The sequence below is a fragment of the Cibotium barometz genome, chromosome 16, assembly GCF_041138505.1.
Source record: "Cibotium barometz isolate CiBa-2024 chromosome 16, ASM4113850v1, whole genome shotgun sequence".
NCBI lineage: Eukaryota > Viridiplantae > Streptophyta > Polypodiopsida > Cyatheales > Cibotiaceae > Cibotium > Cibotium barometz.
This window is the reverse complement of record NC_141061.1, coordinates 24,214,439-24,231,802: the sequence shown is the minus strand read 5'-3', so window position 1 is coordinate 24,231,802 and position 17,364 is coordinate 24,214,439.

The window sequence follows — 17,364 nt, the reverse complement described above, 5'->3', positions numbered from 1 at the left end:
TCACGCTCTTGTGAGTGAACACATAAATCATCCATGAAGATCTCAAGAAATTGCCTAAGGTACTCCTTGAATACATGACTCATTAAAGGTTGCTGGTGCATTTGTTAGACCAAATGGCATAACACGATAGGCAAAGATGCCATCTTCAGTAGCAAAGGTTGTCTTGTGTTGATCCTTTAGATCAATTGACACTTGATTGTAACCGGAGAATCCATCCAAGAAACTATATGCCTTTTTCCCTGCAACTCATTCCAGAACATGATCCGTGATTGGAAGTGGGTAATGATCACGTACAGTAGCTGCATTTATCTTCTTGAGGTTTACACATACTTAAAGTTTTCCATTTTTCTTGGGCACCACTACAATAGGGGAGACCCATTCAGTGTGTTCAATCTCATAGATAAATTCTGCCTCTAAGAGCTTGTCTATTTCTTCTTTTATCTTTCATGCAAAATTCTCATTGTAAGTATAAGGATGTTGCTTGGAAGGCTTTGCATCCTCTCGCAATGGAATTGTATGCTGACATATGCTTGGATTAACTCCTTTGAGGTCTTTAGAACTCCAAGCAAAAACATCGCGATACTCCTTTATTGTTTGAATTAATAACTTCTCCTCATCTAAGGACAAGTCTGTGGCAATCCACACATAGCGAGGCTCTTCTCCTGGCTTAGCGATATCATTTTTTTTTTGCATCTTCTGGACCATCATATGAAACCCCTGGCATGCTTGGCTTTTGTCGCATGGGCTGTTGAAGAACAATCTTCCGATCTTGAAGAGTGTACTGTGTGAAGTTGGGGGGGACATTGAGACCTTGTTCTTGTCCACTTGAGTCATCACTAATTGAAGACCATGTGGTTTTGAGCACTCCTTTGCAATCTTACATCAGATTTTTTTGTTCAACCGTTATCTTTGCACTTCCGACATTCTCTTTTGAATCGGTTTTAGACTTGAGTTTTGGTTTTTGTTTCTTCGTTTTTTGCAATTTTTGCTAACAGTTTTTAGCTTTTCTCCTGGTTGGAATCCATCTGATCGTTTTACTTGGTCTTTGATACTATCTTGTTCTTGGACATAGTATAGATATCCATTCTTTCCTGAGAAGTGAGGTGGTGGTCGAGAGTGTTCATTCTTAAACTCCTCCTTTTCTTTTTGTAGTCTCTCACATCGTTCCCTCTCATCTTGTTTACGGATTCTCTTATGGCTCTTACAGCATTTACGTTTAGGTCGGCTTCGAGGGATCTCTACTTGAACCTCCCTTCTTCTCAAGAGCAGGCATGCCTTTCCTAACTCTTCCTCAGGGATTATCACATCATTATCAAAATCAGAATCCCATCCATCTTCCTTATCAGCATCATTAGCAGATTCGAGTGTTAAATCCTCCACTGAGACTTCCTCTACATGCAGTGCTATTGTGGATGCATCCCCATAGTACAAAACATCTAGAAGGTCACGTGGTTGTACCATTCGTATAGGAATAATGTCATATCCATCTGAGTCACAAAATTGAATTGGCTTATGTAAAGCACATGTCGATAATGTTGCAAGGACATGCTCCATTCTAGTGGATTAATTAAGTGCTTGTGGAATGTATGCCTCATCTGATACACTTCGATTACCCTTAAGTCTCGTGTTGAAATCCCTACATGAGGCTCCACACATCCACAGATCTTCTTGCCCATCTGACAATGTAACTCTTGAGCCCTCAGATGAAGCAAAATCAAACTCATCTATTGGAGACCTTGTTACATCACGATATGAGTGATTCTTAAGGTTGACCCTTGTGATGAGAGAATCATGCCGGAGGTACAAATAATTGTATCCCCAATCTTGAATCATTTGAAATTGTCGCATGAATTGTCTACCCAATATCACTTCATAGTTTGGATGTTTTCCAAAATCCACTACTGTAAAGGTGTGCTCATATTCAATCCCACATGTGGTGACCAATATGTTCTCAAGCAGCCCAAGGGGATGTTCTAAGCTTCCATCTGCTAGCTGCAAGTGCATCCTGGTACTCCTAATAGCTGCTTTGCCCCACTTTTCCCAAATGGACCTTGTCACAATGCCCACTCCTGCACCACTATCAAGTATTGTAGTTGAAGCTACTTTTCGCACTTCTAATGGGAGGGTAGCATTTCCCTGATCGTCCTCACAAAATTTTTCTACTTTGTTGATATAGGAACTGGCATAACATGCTTTGTCTCAGGGTGTATAGTACAATGATGGTGACCCTTTTGTAACAATACCTGCTCTGACAAACATGTGGCAATATCATTCCATAACTCTGGACAAAGCTTTATCAAATCAAGCCACTGGTGCTGACAAAATAGCTTGCATGATACCCATATCCATCTCCTTTGTCAACCTTCTATGCATGGAGGGTATCCTCAAGGTTTGAGAACAGTTCTCATATTCTCCCAAATATGATGGTAAGGATTTCATTGTATGCTTACTTCTAGGAGAAACAATTGTTTGAACTTCCTCTTGGATGCTTGGGCATCTAAAGTTGTTTTTTGTGCTCCTGGTAAAATCCACCTCAGAGAATGGAGGTGAAATAATAGAGGACATATTCTCATTAACTTTCTCATGAATTGCTGCCCACATCTCATTTGCCATGTCCTCGTTAGCATCAATAACTTCATCATTGCATGGGAAGGCAAGACTAGGTGGCGGCAGAATGCCTTCTTTCAATGTGGTGTTAATTGGTGCAGACTTTTTGCTATGAGCTTGTGAGATCAGCTCACTTTTCATTTCCCAACTTGATGACACTTCTGGTATGGTTTCTAATGTTGGCTTAAGAGAGGTTGGGCCCTGATAGGTGGAGGTGGACCCTCAAGTATTGATTGAGCTTCCCTAATGAGTTGCTGATGTATAGCTAGATTGATCTTCTCCTCACGAGGGTTTGGGTATTCTTGAAGCTTCTTGGGTAGCTCAGATAAAGCTGCAATGCGACTTCTATGAGCATCAATGATGGCATCTAGAGTCTCGTTCACCTTATCCACAAAAAGAAAACCCCCAGAGCTATCCTTGGTCGTACTAGCCTCATCTTGTTTAGCACTAGGCCTAGGTTGAGGTTGATGCTCCTCATGCACTTCTTGGGATGTAAAAGCTTGATCCCTCATGTTTTGTTTAGAGACTTCTTGAGAACTAGTGGATACACTTTTAGTTTGCTTGTTGCGGTTCTTTTTCCTCCTAGTGGCCCTTTTTCTATTGGAATGTAGGGTCTTATCCACTAGATTTGCCTTTGCATCCCTGGTTCGAGGTGTCTCATCAGTTTGCATTTCGGCATTTCGTGTCTGTGATCTAGTCATGACTCTAAGTGGCACGACATCCTCATTCTCTGATGAAGGTGGTGACGGAATTGCTTCTACAAAGTTGAGTGAGACCTTTGGTTGAGAGGTGCCTTCCTCATGTGGTTTCAGCAAACAATCCTTTGGTAAGTGTTCTACACAACACCCTAGACAATATCTTTCAATTGGTGGAAACTGTGGTACTGTTGTATTGGATCGAGCTACTTGCCTTGAGCGATGTGGACAATCACAAGCCCAATGGGGTTCTCCGCACTCATAACAGGGGCCCATTAGTTTGGCTTCTACTTTCCTTTGCTGCCATTGACCTGAGGGGCCTGGAGTCCTAGGTTGGTAGCCGCCTAGCAACATCAAAGAATTTTGTTCCGCTGGTTGAGCCTCCAGTGCTTGGCTTGGATATGCGGGACTTTCAAAGAGATTTTCCTTGGATGAATATGATGCATATTCCTCCTCCACATAGCCTGGGTTTACCAAGTCTCTACACATATTTAAATTGTCGTAGTCAACAACCCTCACAGGAGCAGTCCTAGGAGCAAGAGGTTGAGCTCCAAGAACAGGTCATGCTTGCTCTTGTGCCATCGGTGGCTTACGTTCAAAATTAGGATACTGTTGATACATTTGTGGAGTCACTCCACCCCTTTGCTGCTCACGCTCTTGTCTCATTCTTGCAATGCGAGTACATTCCTGTGTGGTGTGGGTAAAGTTCCAAGCACAGGCCTGGCACCACTTCTTTGTGGGTTGGTTTGTGACTAGAGGAGAAAAGGTATTACATTCTTTGGTTTTATGGTTACCGCCACATGCTCCACAAAGATGAGGACCTGTAGGTAGTACACTCCTCATTCGTCCGCTCTGCTGCTGCTGTTGTTGTGGCTGCATGGGTGGGCGATAGGTTTGTCCCAATCTCCTTAGTACTAGGTTAGCTATCTGGTTTGGATTTACTAGCGCACTAGACCCTGAACTTTGGTCATCACCCCACTGATCCCTAGGTTGCACCTCAGGGCCAAAACCATCTTGGAATTTGAAGTTATCTATGAAATCCATAGCATCATGGCAACACTCATTGAAATTTGTATGCTTCTTTGCATAGAGATGTGTATGCAGTGTTGAATTTTTGAGTCCTTTTAAGAAGAGAGAAATTAATCGACTCGGGTAATCGACTCTGGGTGGGCTTCTCATCTTCTGGGCAACGATTAATGTACTGCTTCATCCTATTTACACAATCTCTAACACTCTTAGTCTCGCCTTGCTTGAAAGAGTGGATGTTTGCTACCGTGTCATGTTGAATCCCCATCAAGGAAAAAGCAGCAATGAATCTCTCTTCTAGAACTCGTAAAGAAGATTTGTCTGAAGCCTCTAGTGCCTGAAACCAAGCAAGGGCCTTTCCCTCAAGAGTGAGCCCAAATCCTTCAATTTGCGTATGCTTGTCAGTCACTTGCTCAGCTCGAACTGCTTGCCTAAATGTAGCTACATGGTCATATGGATCTCCCGACCCTTCGTACTTCCAGTTTCTGAAGAGTTGATGGCCTTACTTGTCTTGAATACTCATCATAGGGCCTAGGGCCTCTCACTCTCAGTGGGAATTGTTCCTCTCTTTGGTAAGATGGTCCACATGCATCCCAAATTGGTGTGGGTCCCCTGTTACTTGCCTCACCAACCCCCTGTTACCCGCATTTCAGGAGGTGCATTTATGGGAGGCCGAGTTGGCTCCCCTACCCCCTCCAATTGTCATAGTGAGAAAAACATTGTTGTGGTGTGATCTGTGGTCGCGGCGCCAATGGAGAGACGGAATGCCTCGAAGCAGGGATGCAAGCATCTATGGAGCTTGATAGCTTTAATGAGATTGAGGAGGATGAACTCATTGAACCCCATGGGATCAGTGGCACCTCACAATTCGAGTCAACAAACTGAGACAATATTTCAAAGGTGATGAACTCAATGGAGCATTACCTATAACCTTTTATGGTCTCTAGGTCACTACCATCTTGGATGGGGGGATAGGAGTAAGCATTGTCACCAAACAATGCTGGGAGAAATGTGGGACACTAACCATGGATGACATGACCTTGTTGGTAAAACTTGCTAATGGAGCCACCACTAGGCCCATTGGTCTTTTGAAGGATTTCAAAATCAATATCCTTGGAACCACCTTCTATCACACCTTTGTGGTGATAAACTTTGGCACAGCCAGTTCTGTATGATTGCATCCTTGGAAGACCCTTTATAAGGGAGATAAAAATGATCCATGACTAGGATACCAACCACATCTACATTTAGAGAAAAGACCAAACAATCAAGATCTACCTACGCACTTGGAAGGTCCATCCCATGAGCGGCCAACCCTTAGAAGAGGACTCAGTAACAACCACCCGATCCACTGGAGTCCACCTGTGCCAAACTTGCCACAAAACAATAGATGATGAAGCGAACGAGGAATGTGCACCCCTACCGGAGATGGAAGACTCTAAGAATTTGATGCATATCTTTGCCACCTTGGACATACGTTTGAGGTGCACAGGAAACAGGTTCATGATCAGCCCACCAATGGGAAGGAGACTACATCTCTCTACACTCTTAGCACCGCATACTTGCCTGAAGTTGCCACTCATGAGCTTGAAAAGGCTGATAATGCATAACCATCATGGGGAACATGCTCACATAGAACTCGCAAACCCTATGGATTCCCCCAGACAAGAACTCTATGTCTTGCCTACTAATTCAGACACCCATTGGCTTAAATACATAGGCTTTCAAGGAGTATCTTTGAAAATTCCTTGAGGTCTTTATGGATTACCTCTGTGTCAATTCCATGTGGACAACACACCTCCATGAAGGTGCTAGAAAGATGTAGGCTCTACTGTATTTCCTTGAACCCTCTCAAATACCAGTTTTGAGTTAGGCATGGAGTTATTCTAGGACTTATTGTCTCCAAACAAGGAGTCCACTGATTGATAACAAGGTGCAGCTCATCCTTAAGCTACCACCACCAACCAGCTTTAAGGGAGTCCAGTGCTTCATGGATACGTTGGGTGTTATTGGCATTTCATTTTCATGTATGCCGATATAGCTCGACCCCTTTACGGACTCTTGATCCTCTTTGAGTGGATAGAGGAATGCCAACATGCATATACCACCCTAAAGTAAGCCGTGGCAAGTGTTCCTATTCTAAGGTACCCCAACTCGGACATCATATTTCATGTCCACATTGACGTCTCTACCTTTGTAGTTGGGTGTGTGTTGGCCCACCAACCCAGTGAACATAAAATGGATTTCCCCATCAGCTTTGCCTACCCGCCAACTCAATGAGGTAGAAATAAATTTCTTTCCTTTCTTTCTCTCTTAGCCTTTTCACACCCCTATACTTTGTTTTACCTTGGATCCTTTGGCCATTTCCTATTCCCATTCATTTTGTCCAACCCACACCTAGGCTTTTGATCACTTAGCCCATTGGCCCATTTTACAGCTTGTTCTCACTCATTTTTACATCTCCCATTTATCGATTGGCCATTTCCACACCCGACCCTTACTTATGTTAGTGGTGGTTCCCACACATTCTAAGTATGCATTAAGTTAGGGGTGTTCACATATGCGGTGATGGAGTTCATCCTCATGCCTTGAGTTTGTGGAGATAGTTCATGTGTAGTGTGGGCATATTGGGTGATTGTTCACACGTGTGAGGTGTGCCACACACGTTGATGTTTTATTTGAGGTTGTTCACATGTTTTGAGCCTCATGGAGGTGGTTAGTGTGCTATGTGGTTGATTTGGTGCATTTTGGGCGTTCACGTGCACACTTTTGGCCATTTAGTGTATTTTGGGCATTCACACGTGCATCTTAGCCCTTGTTCACATGGGTGGTCATTCTGAGCATTTTAGTTATTGTTTTGGCTTTTGTTCACGTTTGAGTGACCATTTGAGCATATTGGTGCCTTTCCACACACCGAGTGTGAGATTCTTGAGCACATTTAGAGGTGTTTCTACACTTTCGGGCTTTGGCGGGACGACATGAGTTTCCATTACTACTTCTACCCCGCCTATGATCGCCATGCTACCCCACCATCTTCGTTGTCGACATCACTATGTCTCCATCCTAGATGCTATCTGCTCGTATCCTATCACTCTGGCTTTATGGCCATCATCTTTATTTGCCATTTTAGGTGAGGAGTTACATATCCCTTTTTGCCGAGTTCATACATACATTTGGCACATCGTGGCTTCGACCTCTAGATCCTTCTTCACTGACATCATGCTATGATGACACATCATATTCATGTCACATATGGATGTTTGAGCTTTAGATGTTATTACCTAGCTGGTTTAGACACTTATTTGATGAGGAGGATGTTTGTGCTAGATGGTCTAGACATTCTACACATGGTGATTTTGTTGAGGATCTATGTGGGTATCTTTACATGGATGGTTCGGCATTGATTGCATGGGAGGATGTATGTGGGGATTTGATTGAGTGCCCTACATTTGTGAGAAGAGATGACTATATACCTGAGGATGGGTATCATTATGACATGCATTCAATGGATAATGATGCGGGTGGTGATGATGATCATCATGTTGAAGATGATATTGATGTTTACACATGTACACATGGTGATGGTCATACAAATACATGCGATGACATTGATGTATCACACCCACATACCTATGATGATGTATCATGCACACACACACATGATGATATTGATGTATCATGCACACATACACATGATGATAGTGATATACGTGCACATGATGCCACTGACACATATGTACATGATGATGATGTATGTGATAGTAGAGTGATGTGTGTGAGTTAGATCATGTGGGCATGATCTTGATGGGAGGGATGGTAGCGAGCACATCGAGCATTATGAGCATCATAGAGTTACCTATCTCTATTCCTAGTGATCACATAAGGATACATTAGATGACCATAGTGACGCATTCCATGATCTTGATGGGCATTTGACTAGTCATGATCATTCGGCTATTCATACATCTTTAGTCACACATGGGATTGACACTTCACATGTCGTTGAGCACATCATAGACCATGAAGAGCATAGACCCGAGGTTCTAGTATTAGATGTGTTGTTGGGCTACTCCTCTAGATTTGTTACATGTGGAGAGATATCAGATACGACCACTACTCCTAGTTCATAGCATTCCTGGCAACATTCGAGTGGATCGAGTTATTGTGATTGAGTCGTCAGGGATAGTTCATGAGAGTAGTGTTGAGTTCATAGAGGTGAGACATCATAGGAGTATGCATATCGATCATATTTTTAGCACATCCTATGACATTGACTTTGAAATTTTTACAGTTAATATAGGCATTTCCTTGGATCCAGTACTATTGGAGATTGATCTATCATGGGATTTAGGTCATATAGGGACACCAGTGGTGGAGTTGGTTTATACATTTGGGGATGACCTTAGTGGCCTTGGAGATTCCATTGATAGTGAGTTGACTGACACCACTTATACCTCTTGTGTAGACAATTGGTCAATGCTTAGTGATGACGATCTTTATGAATGATCCAGTTTCTATTCTAGAGGGACACACACATATAGAGTGTTAAACACATGGAGATATTGTGCATGGGTCGGATCATACTTATATATACATAGATATGGTGGATCATGCTTTCAAATTCTTGAGTGGTGCTACATATGATGGAGACAAGAGTTCACATTTGACTCTACATGAGGCTGACCTTGAGCTATGTTCATTTGGCTCCTTTGGATGTCGACACAATCCTGTGTCCTTTGGAGTCAGGACATTTTTCTTTGGATGCATTCTTTGCCATTTGAGGAGCATATTTTTTGGATATGTGGTTCGACATTCAGGTGCATCTATGACATATTCCAGTCTTAGCCTACATGATAATTCTTTTGTGCCAAGACCACTTGACATTCTGGCCAAGAGTTTTAAGCTTCTTTGGTGGATACCTTTCATGCCAGATTCACAGTGTGGTCATGAGGATGGGCTTATGAGTTTTCCTTTTGACCCTGGGGCTATTATATCTTTGGAGTCAAGCTTTCCTTTTGATCTAGGGACTACTACCATTCCAGCTTTGATGGTTTGGGGTGTATACCATACATATCCCTTTGATCCTATAGAGGACACTGGATTAGATTCGTCATCGACAGTGGTTCCTTATCTACTCCACTTGCACCAGATTATCATGGGGCCATTTCCTTAGATTTTTCATGCCTCGGATTTCCTTTTGATCCAGGAGGTTGCATAGATAGCCTCATCATCGATGGGAGCCCTCTATGTTTTCCATTTGATCCAGGGGGTCAGATGATTCATACATGGGATCTTCTGCTACATTTAGTCATGGATGTGATTATTTTTGGCTTTTGTACTTGTATATGTTTTATGCACAACCACCCTTTGATTTCGAGGATGAAATCATTGTAGGAGGGTATGGTTTGTAGTAACAAGGTGTCCTAGTGGTGCACATGCACATGGGGATGGGCCTAGGCACATGGGGTTAGGGTCCATTTACACATGTGGGGTGCATGGGGCCCTAGGGATATGAATAGGAGATTGCTATCATGTACTAGGATCTTTTACTCACTTTATGATATCTGGACATCTATTCTCCTTGGAACATGTGTTCCTATGGATATGGTGCAAACTCCCATGAGTGCTCTAGGTATTTCTCCCTATGATGAGCTTCCTCTAGGTGACCACACTTCTCTGGTTTCTTGCATCAGTTAAGAAATTTTGATACTCAAGAGCTTCAAAATGGATTTTAATACTATCATGAAAAGTCAAAATAGGGTTTTATAATTAAGATAATAGCTATATCAAGATAACATTCTTGTAATATATTTATATAAATAGATATTTTCTATAGTTACACTCTATAGCACATCCTCAATTATGCTAACATGGTAGATGACCCAAGGAGTCTAAGCTTCAAGTGTAAACATATAAGAAAAAATGTATTTGTGGATAGTGAAGAAGAGGATTCCTCGTCTACCTTCTTAGGGAAAGGCACATCAAGTAGTGATGGTGTTGGTATACATAGCAATGATTATGAGAAACCATAACTATGCCATAAGCTATATGTTTAGAAAATAGTTTTTTTTAAATAGTTGTATCAATTTTTTTTGGGATTGAAGATGGCAATAATAGACATTGTCTCTATTTTGGCATTTTTTTGAAGATTTATTGTTAGATTTTAAATTATAATCTCAAAAAGTAAGTAAAACAAAATTCTTTTTTTCATGTCAATTTTTGTAAGAAACATGTAAAGTGCCCAAAATATTATCATTTTTTGGTAGTGTTGTACGCATGCGTAGACCACCTTTCAAAAAGAGGTCAAAAGTGAACCTTTTTGATGAAATCTTTGAAAGATGCAAAATGTTTCTCATTTTCAGGAAATATTACCTATTTTGTCCGCACAGTGTTTGGTTTATTGTTCTATGAAAGCTACCATTTTGAAGATTCCTCATCACTCATCACGAATTAGTTTGGATAAGTTATACAACCAGGTTTCCATGGCTGCATGCTCTTCTTTAAAGAAGGTGACCATTTTGTAATTGTTGGGAGCAGATGATAATTTGAAGATTCCTCATCACTCATCACTCATCACGAATTAGTTTGGATAAGTTATACAACCAGGTTTCCATGGCTGCATGCTCTTCTTCAAAGAAGGTGACCATTTTGTAATTGTTGGGAGCAGATGATAATTTGAACAGCTCATATGGGCTACAATCATCAGACCATGGATTTATCTGCACTAGTTGGCAAAGGAATTATGGATGGACCAAGTGCGAATGGAAGCTTCAAGGTTGTTGTCTCAAGTGGAGGCACAAGGGTACAAAGGAAGGCCAAAACACAAGAACCTTGACACACCAGGTAATTTGGTTGTTTGCAAAATCTTTTGTGCTTTATAAAGAGGTAGATATGTAACAAATCTTAAGTGCTTGTATTTAATCTTTTGCAAAATCTTTTGTGCTTTGTGATAAAGAGGTAGATATGTAACAAATCTGAGGTGCTTGATAAAGAGGTAGATATATAACAAATCTTAAGTGCTTGTATTAAATCAGGATGTGATTTATTGCATATTTTGATGTCAATTGTGGGCATGGAAGATGCTAAGAAGACAAAGAAAACATATGATATGGATATGGTGCATTTGCCTCTTCTTGCTTTTTCATCAGTGGCACACAAAGCATTAAAAGACAATGTGAAGGTTTGGTGTTATGATACATAGCTCTTGGCAAACAAATTTTACAAGGAAATTTTAAAGAAGGATTTAATGAGATGAGAACCTTATTATTGGGAAGTGGAGGTCATGGTAGACAAAGGAGCAACAAGCCTTGTGCATGGAGTGTAGATTTATGTCTTATAGATTTGCCTATAGGATCTTCAATGGAGGTGTTCTAGGTGTTCCACCATGTAATTCCTTGACATATGATCACTACCTTTACTCATTGGGAGTGGCCGTTACATCAATAGATGATAATGGTTGGACACTTGTTTTGTGTTATGCATGAAGTGTGGCAATGGTAGAGCGCTTCTGCAGCACATGTGAAATTGGAGATATGTTTTAGGTGGGTTGAAACAAGTCCCAAAGCTTACACCATCAATGAGGAATATGGCTTCAAAGTGAAGGTAAAGCCTTAAACTTTAATCTTTTTATACTACATTGTGGTATTTTCTCTGCCATCCTAGGAATTCTCTATACTTCTTGTTTATAATTCTTGGAAATAGTCTATGGATCAAGCAGGAGAATGCATTCCATGTAATGGTTTTCTACAATCTTGGTTGCAAACTACCTATGTATGAGTCCCAAGGTCAAGCCATTTCTCATGAGTTGAAGCAATCATTGGACTCCTGCTACATGTTGACTGACTATCTTCCTTCTTTCGCTCAATCAAAGCTTATAGGAAAGCCTAGATCATGGAAAGGTTTTCTAGAGAAGAGTAGCATTTATTTTGATGTTTCTTAACTTCCTTTCTCCTAGTTCTTCTACTCTCTTTAGAGCTTGGGATGGGCACAAGACCTCTCATGTGAGTGGCACGACATACCAGGAGAAGATGCTTGGTCATAGTAGATAATGATAAGGGGAGGAGATATGTGATGATCTTCTTACACCTTTTGTTAGATCTTATACACATGTTGTTGGGCCATCCATTTCTCATGTTGCAGATGATGATGCATATACAATTTTGGTCATAGATAATGATGAGGATCTATGTGATGATCTTCTTACACCTTTTGTCAGATCTTATACCCATGTTGTTGGGCCATCCATTTCTCATGTTATAAATGATGATGTAGATACAATTTTGGACTTTGGTGCTCCTATGGATTGGTGAGTAACTTAAAATATGATATATGTGATTGGAAAACATATCTTGACTTAACATTTTATGATATTTCTAAATTGAAGGTCTTTGCCATATGCTGCAGATGCGGAAAACTTTATGGTAGCACAACATGACAAAATTTTTGATCATCCTTTTCGAGATACAAGGCATGTGAGGTATCTTTTTTTGGATGATATTACTAAAGTAGATAACAAGTAGATTGTTACATTTACTCTTGGGCTTTTATAATTGCATTGACATGTATTGGTTTGGCTTTTAATGTTGATGCTACACTCAATGATGGTTGAACTTCTCTATATCGTTCTTGCTTGTTATTGTACTGAGCAAATAAAATATAATTTTTGCTTCTATAGTTAATGCTGATCTCAATGGTGGCTTCAATTTATGATGCTTTGTGGGTAATTATTATTGCTATTTATCTAAGTGGTGATGGTTAACCTCTCTATTGATGGTAGGCCCATTGATGGCTTAACTTTTTTATACTTTAGATGTTGTTTGTTGTAACTTAACTTTTTATGGTTCAATTTTAGTTGGAGTCGTTGGGCTTACTTTATATAATCTTGTGTTACCAATTGATAGATGGAATCATGGCTTAAGTTTGATGGATTTACCTCTATTAGTGGTAACAACCAATAACTAGTCTATGAGCTATTTGTAAATAGTACTTATTAGTAGATATTATTCATGTGAAGCTTGGAATCTCTAGCTTACTTTATATCATCTTTTGTTGCCAATCAATAGATGGACTCATGTTTTACTTGTTGTGTAAACAACCAATAACTAGTTGGCTAGCTATTTCTAAATAGTACTAAGCTAGTTAGTTTGACAGTATTAGTTATTAATGTCATTTTGATCTTTGAGTGTGCCTATTTTCCTATTTTCTTGAATAAATATATGAATAAACAAGAATTTAAAAACTTAGCTTGAAATTTTTGGCTTGGTTCATGTGCATACCCTCTAGAAGGTAGCTCCTCTATGACAAATCTTTCTGACACCTCCAATAAATCCATGTGGAGGACATTTTGGGGGCAGGCCTCTAATAATATCAACAACACTATAAGAAGCCACAGATGCACCTTTATTCCCCTATGAGTCCTCAACTTGAGTGATTGCATCTCCACTTTGTAACCTATCTCTAGAAACAACAAACATCCATATTTTAAAATTCCCTTGTTTATTTATCATTATGCTTAATCCACCATGTTAATCCTCTTTTGGGATCCACCTTAAATCCTTCAATATCACACACACACAACTCTCTCCACTCTCTCTCTCTCTCACACACACACAAACCTCTCTTACATGCACACACACACACAAACCTCTCTTACATGCAAACACACACACACACACACACACACACACACACACATCGCTCTCTCTCACATACACACACATCATTCTCTCTCTCACACACACACCTCTCTATCTCTCACTCTCTCTTCCTCTCTTACATGCACACACAAATCCCTCTCTCACATCACATAACCACCTCTCTCTCTCTCTCTCTCTCTCTCTCTCTCTCTCTCTCTCTCTCTCTCTCTCTCTCTCTCTCTCTCTCTCTCTCTCTCTCTCTCTCACCCATTGACCTAGTAGGAAGGTGATGTGGATGGGCAGAGGAAAGGGCATGGACCGGCACGAAGGGATTGTGGTGAGAAATCAAGGGTGCATAGAGTGTGGTTGCAAGATGGCTCTTGTGATTTTGTGGGAGCCATCTGTTTAGGGTTTTTATAACTTTTCAAGCCATCACGTAAGCAACGCCTATAAAAGTAACGTCACTTAAGTGACGTATTGAAATTTGGAAGTGTCATTTCAAGCACCATGTATGTGATGCATGATTACACGTCGCTTATGCAACAACAAATGCGACAGTTACATTTAGGGTTTTACATATTTGAAATGTGTTGTTTATACGACATTCGTCATTGCGTAAATGATGTACTTGGAAAAACCCATCATTTCGAGTAGTGCTAAGGGGGGGGGGGGGGGTTGTTTGTGTTGTAGTGCTATACTCCTGTGGTGATAGGGTGAGTTACACCGAAAATTGTACCAATTGTAGGTATTGTAACAAAAAATGTGGTTCACAAAACAGTGAGACTTAAGGGTATTGTAGGTATTGTAACAAAAAATGTGGTTCATAAAACAGTGAGACTTAAGGGTGTATTCAATGAATTTGGTTCTCCCCTTTTATTTGACTATCAGATTCTAGATAATAGGTTGGACTTGAGTTTAGATAAGAGTTGTTTACAATCAAGAAGTAAACAAATAATATTTTTTACAACTTTTACGATTGATATATTCCTTTGACAGTCTCAAATTGTGGTCAATCCACTCAATCTTAAATTTTGCTAAGTCAATTGAAATCCTTTCTTTAAAGACAATGGATCCCAAGCGTTTAGTTTTGTCTACAAAGAAGGTACAGTTAATCTTCTTGGCAAAGAGTTAATGCTCTCTTAGGATTTGAAAATCCTCCCTAACTTGGCTTTCATGTTTTCTCTCATATTTAGGATATCATTCAAAACACTAAGACATGATTGTCAAGTTGTTCCCTAAGTATATCCTACATGTTTGGTGAAAGTGGTTAGAACATTTGTCTCATACTCCCTACTTAGATTTGGATTTTGCCTTTAGAATTCACTTTACTTGTCTCTGATTTTCTAATAACATGAATTTAGATCAATCTTTGAGAAGAATTTACCTCTGTTATTAGAAGTTCATAAATCCTAGAACTAGGATACTTATTCTTTACTGTTTTTTGTGAGTTGATTAAGACCCTATAGGCAATGCATAATCAGAAGGCTCCATCCTTATTCTTCTGAAATAGGGTAGAAATTCCCTAAGATAAACTCGGCTTGATGAATCCTTGCTTCAACATTTGTCAAATTTATTTTTTAAAGTTCTATGCACTCATATGCCTGTTCACCAGCAGGCAGCTGGTGAACAGGCCTGTTGTATGCACTCATATGCATGTTCACTAATATAGCTGGTTGTTCTCCTTGAATAAGCCCCATGTCATAGTTAATTTCCCTATTATGTGGATGGCATCTAAGTAAGTTCTTCAAGGAAGAGATTATCAAACTCTTATTTGTGAGTGGGTCCCTCTTTTTGGTGTCATCATTGAATTTGATGAGTTTAACTATGAATGCCCCTTGATTTTTCCTAAGACACTTTTAGCATTCGCTTGTTTTTATTAACTATGACTTGGGTCGTCAGTTCTTTGTGAGGTTACTACTTCTTGAGACTTTTCCAGTCTCACAATTGAGGTTGGAACTATTTGCTTCTAATCAATCCATGCCAAGATTACCAGTACTAATGGCATCATTAGTCCTGGGTTACTTTTCCAATTACCTCTAAGGTCTCAACCACTATAAGGACTCCAAAAATATAAAGTATTTCAAAACCATAAATGTTTCTAAAACTCAAAGCATGTATACTTTGTCATCTAGGTTTCCTACTTTTACTTGCATTACGGTAGACGGTGATAATGAAAATTCCATTCTAGTTAACTAACAATGGTTGGAAATTGCCAAAGAAGTATTTTTTCGAGGCCTTTCCTTTGATAGATAGTCTAACTACTAAATGGTGGAAGGTCCCTTCAAACTATACCAATGTGGTTAAATGGTGTGCTAGTGCAAGGTTGTACTCATTAATTCAAACTATAAATTTAAGAGTCCTTACTCCCACAAACCAAATATTTGATACCACCTATAAGATACCCGCCCATCTTGTCACCAAGGATAGGGAGGCACCCCACTTCGTAAGATCAATCCTAACTCATTTTGTAAGAGCTATCTCTTTGGATGATCCAATTTATAAGTGATCTTCACAAGGTTGGGGTCCTACCTAATATGTCAAAAGATCTCATTTTACAGACTAATTAATCTCCTGTAAGGAAACACCTGACTCATCATCCAGTCCACCTAACCACCTTCTTCCCAATGACTAGAACCATTTATCTATGAGGATTTTCCTAAGTTACTAAGCACATTGTTTTCACTAATGCAAGTTACAACACAATTCATTCATTCTTGTGCATAGGTTCCTTTCTCCCCTTACTGAATACATTCTTTTCCAATTAAGTCATTCCATATATAGAAAGACATTTATCATAAGGACAACTTTAATTTAAAACCCATGGTGTCCTCAGCTATATCAATCTCCACCAATCCCTTTGCTCACCAAGTCATAAAACAATCTAGATCTTACAACCATCATGGCAAAAAATCACTCGCATAGCAAAATGAGAACTATCCCCTTCATCCTCTTCTTGATATGGAAGACCTTTCCATCTTATGGTAGTAACTACTAGAAGGAACCCTCCCCATAGTGGGTTACCCAATAAAGATGGTTTCCCGAATCTCTATAAGTATTTCTAGAGTTAGGGGAGTACCCTCCCCATAGTGGGTTACCCAATAAAGATGGTTTCCCGAATCTCTATAAGTATTTCTAGAGTTAGGGGAGTACCTATTACCCCAAGCTGATCACTAAATAGATTACATCGGAATGGTTTCTCCAAAAGAACATGTCTCTTGGTTAATAAAGAAAACAATTTAAAAATAGATCTAGACCATACATTTATCTCTCTAATATATGACTTGATATATTAGACAATCTACTCAACCACATTTAAAAATTTACTATTTAGGTGTTAACCCAAACATACTACCGTGCACACAAGAGGGAGAGAGAACAGAAGAGAGAAAACATGCAAGGAT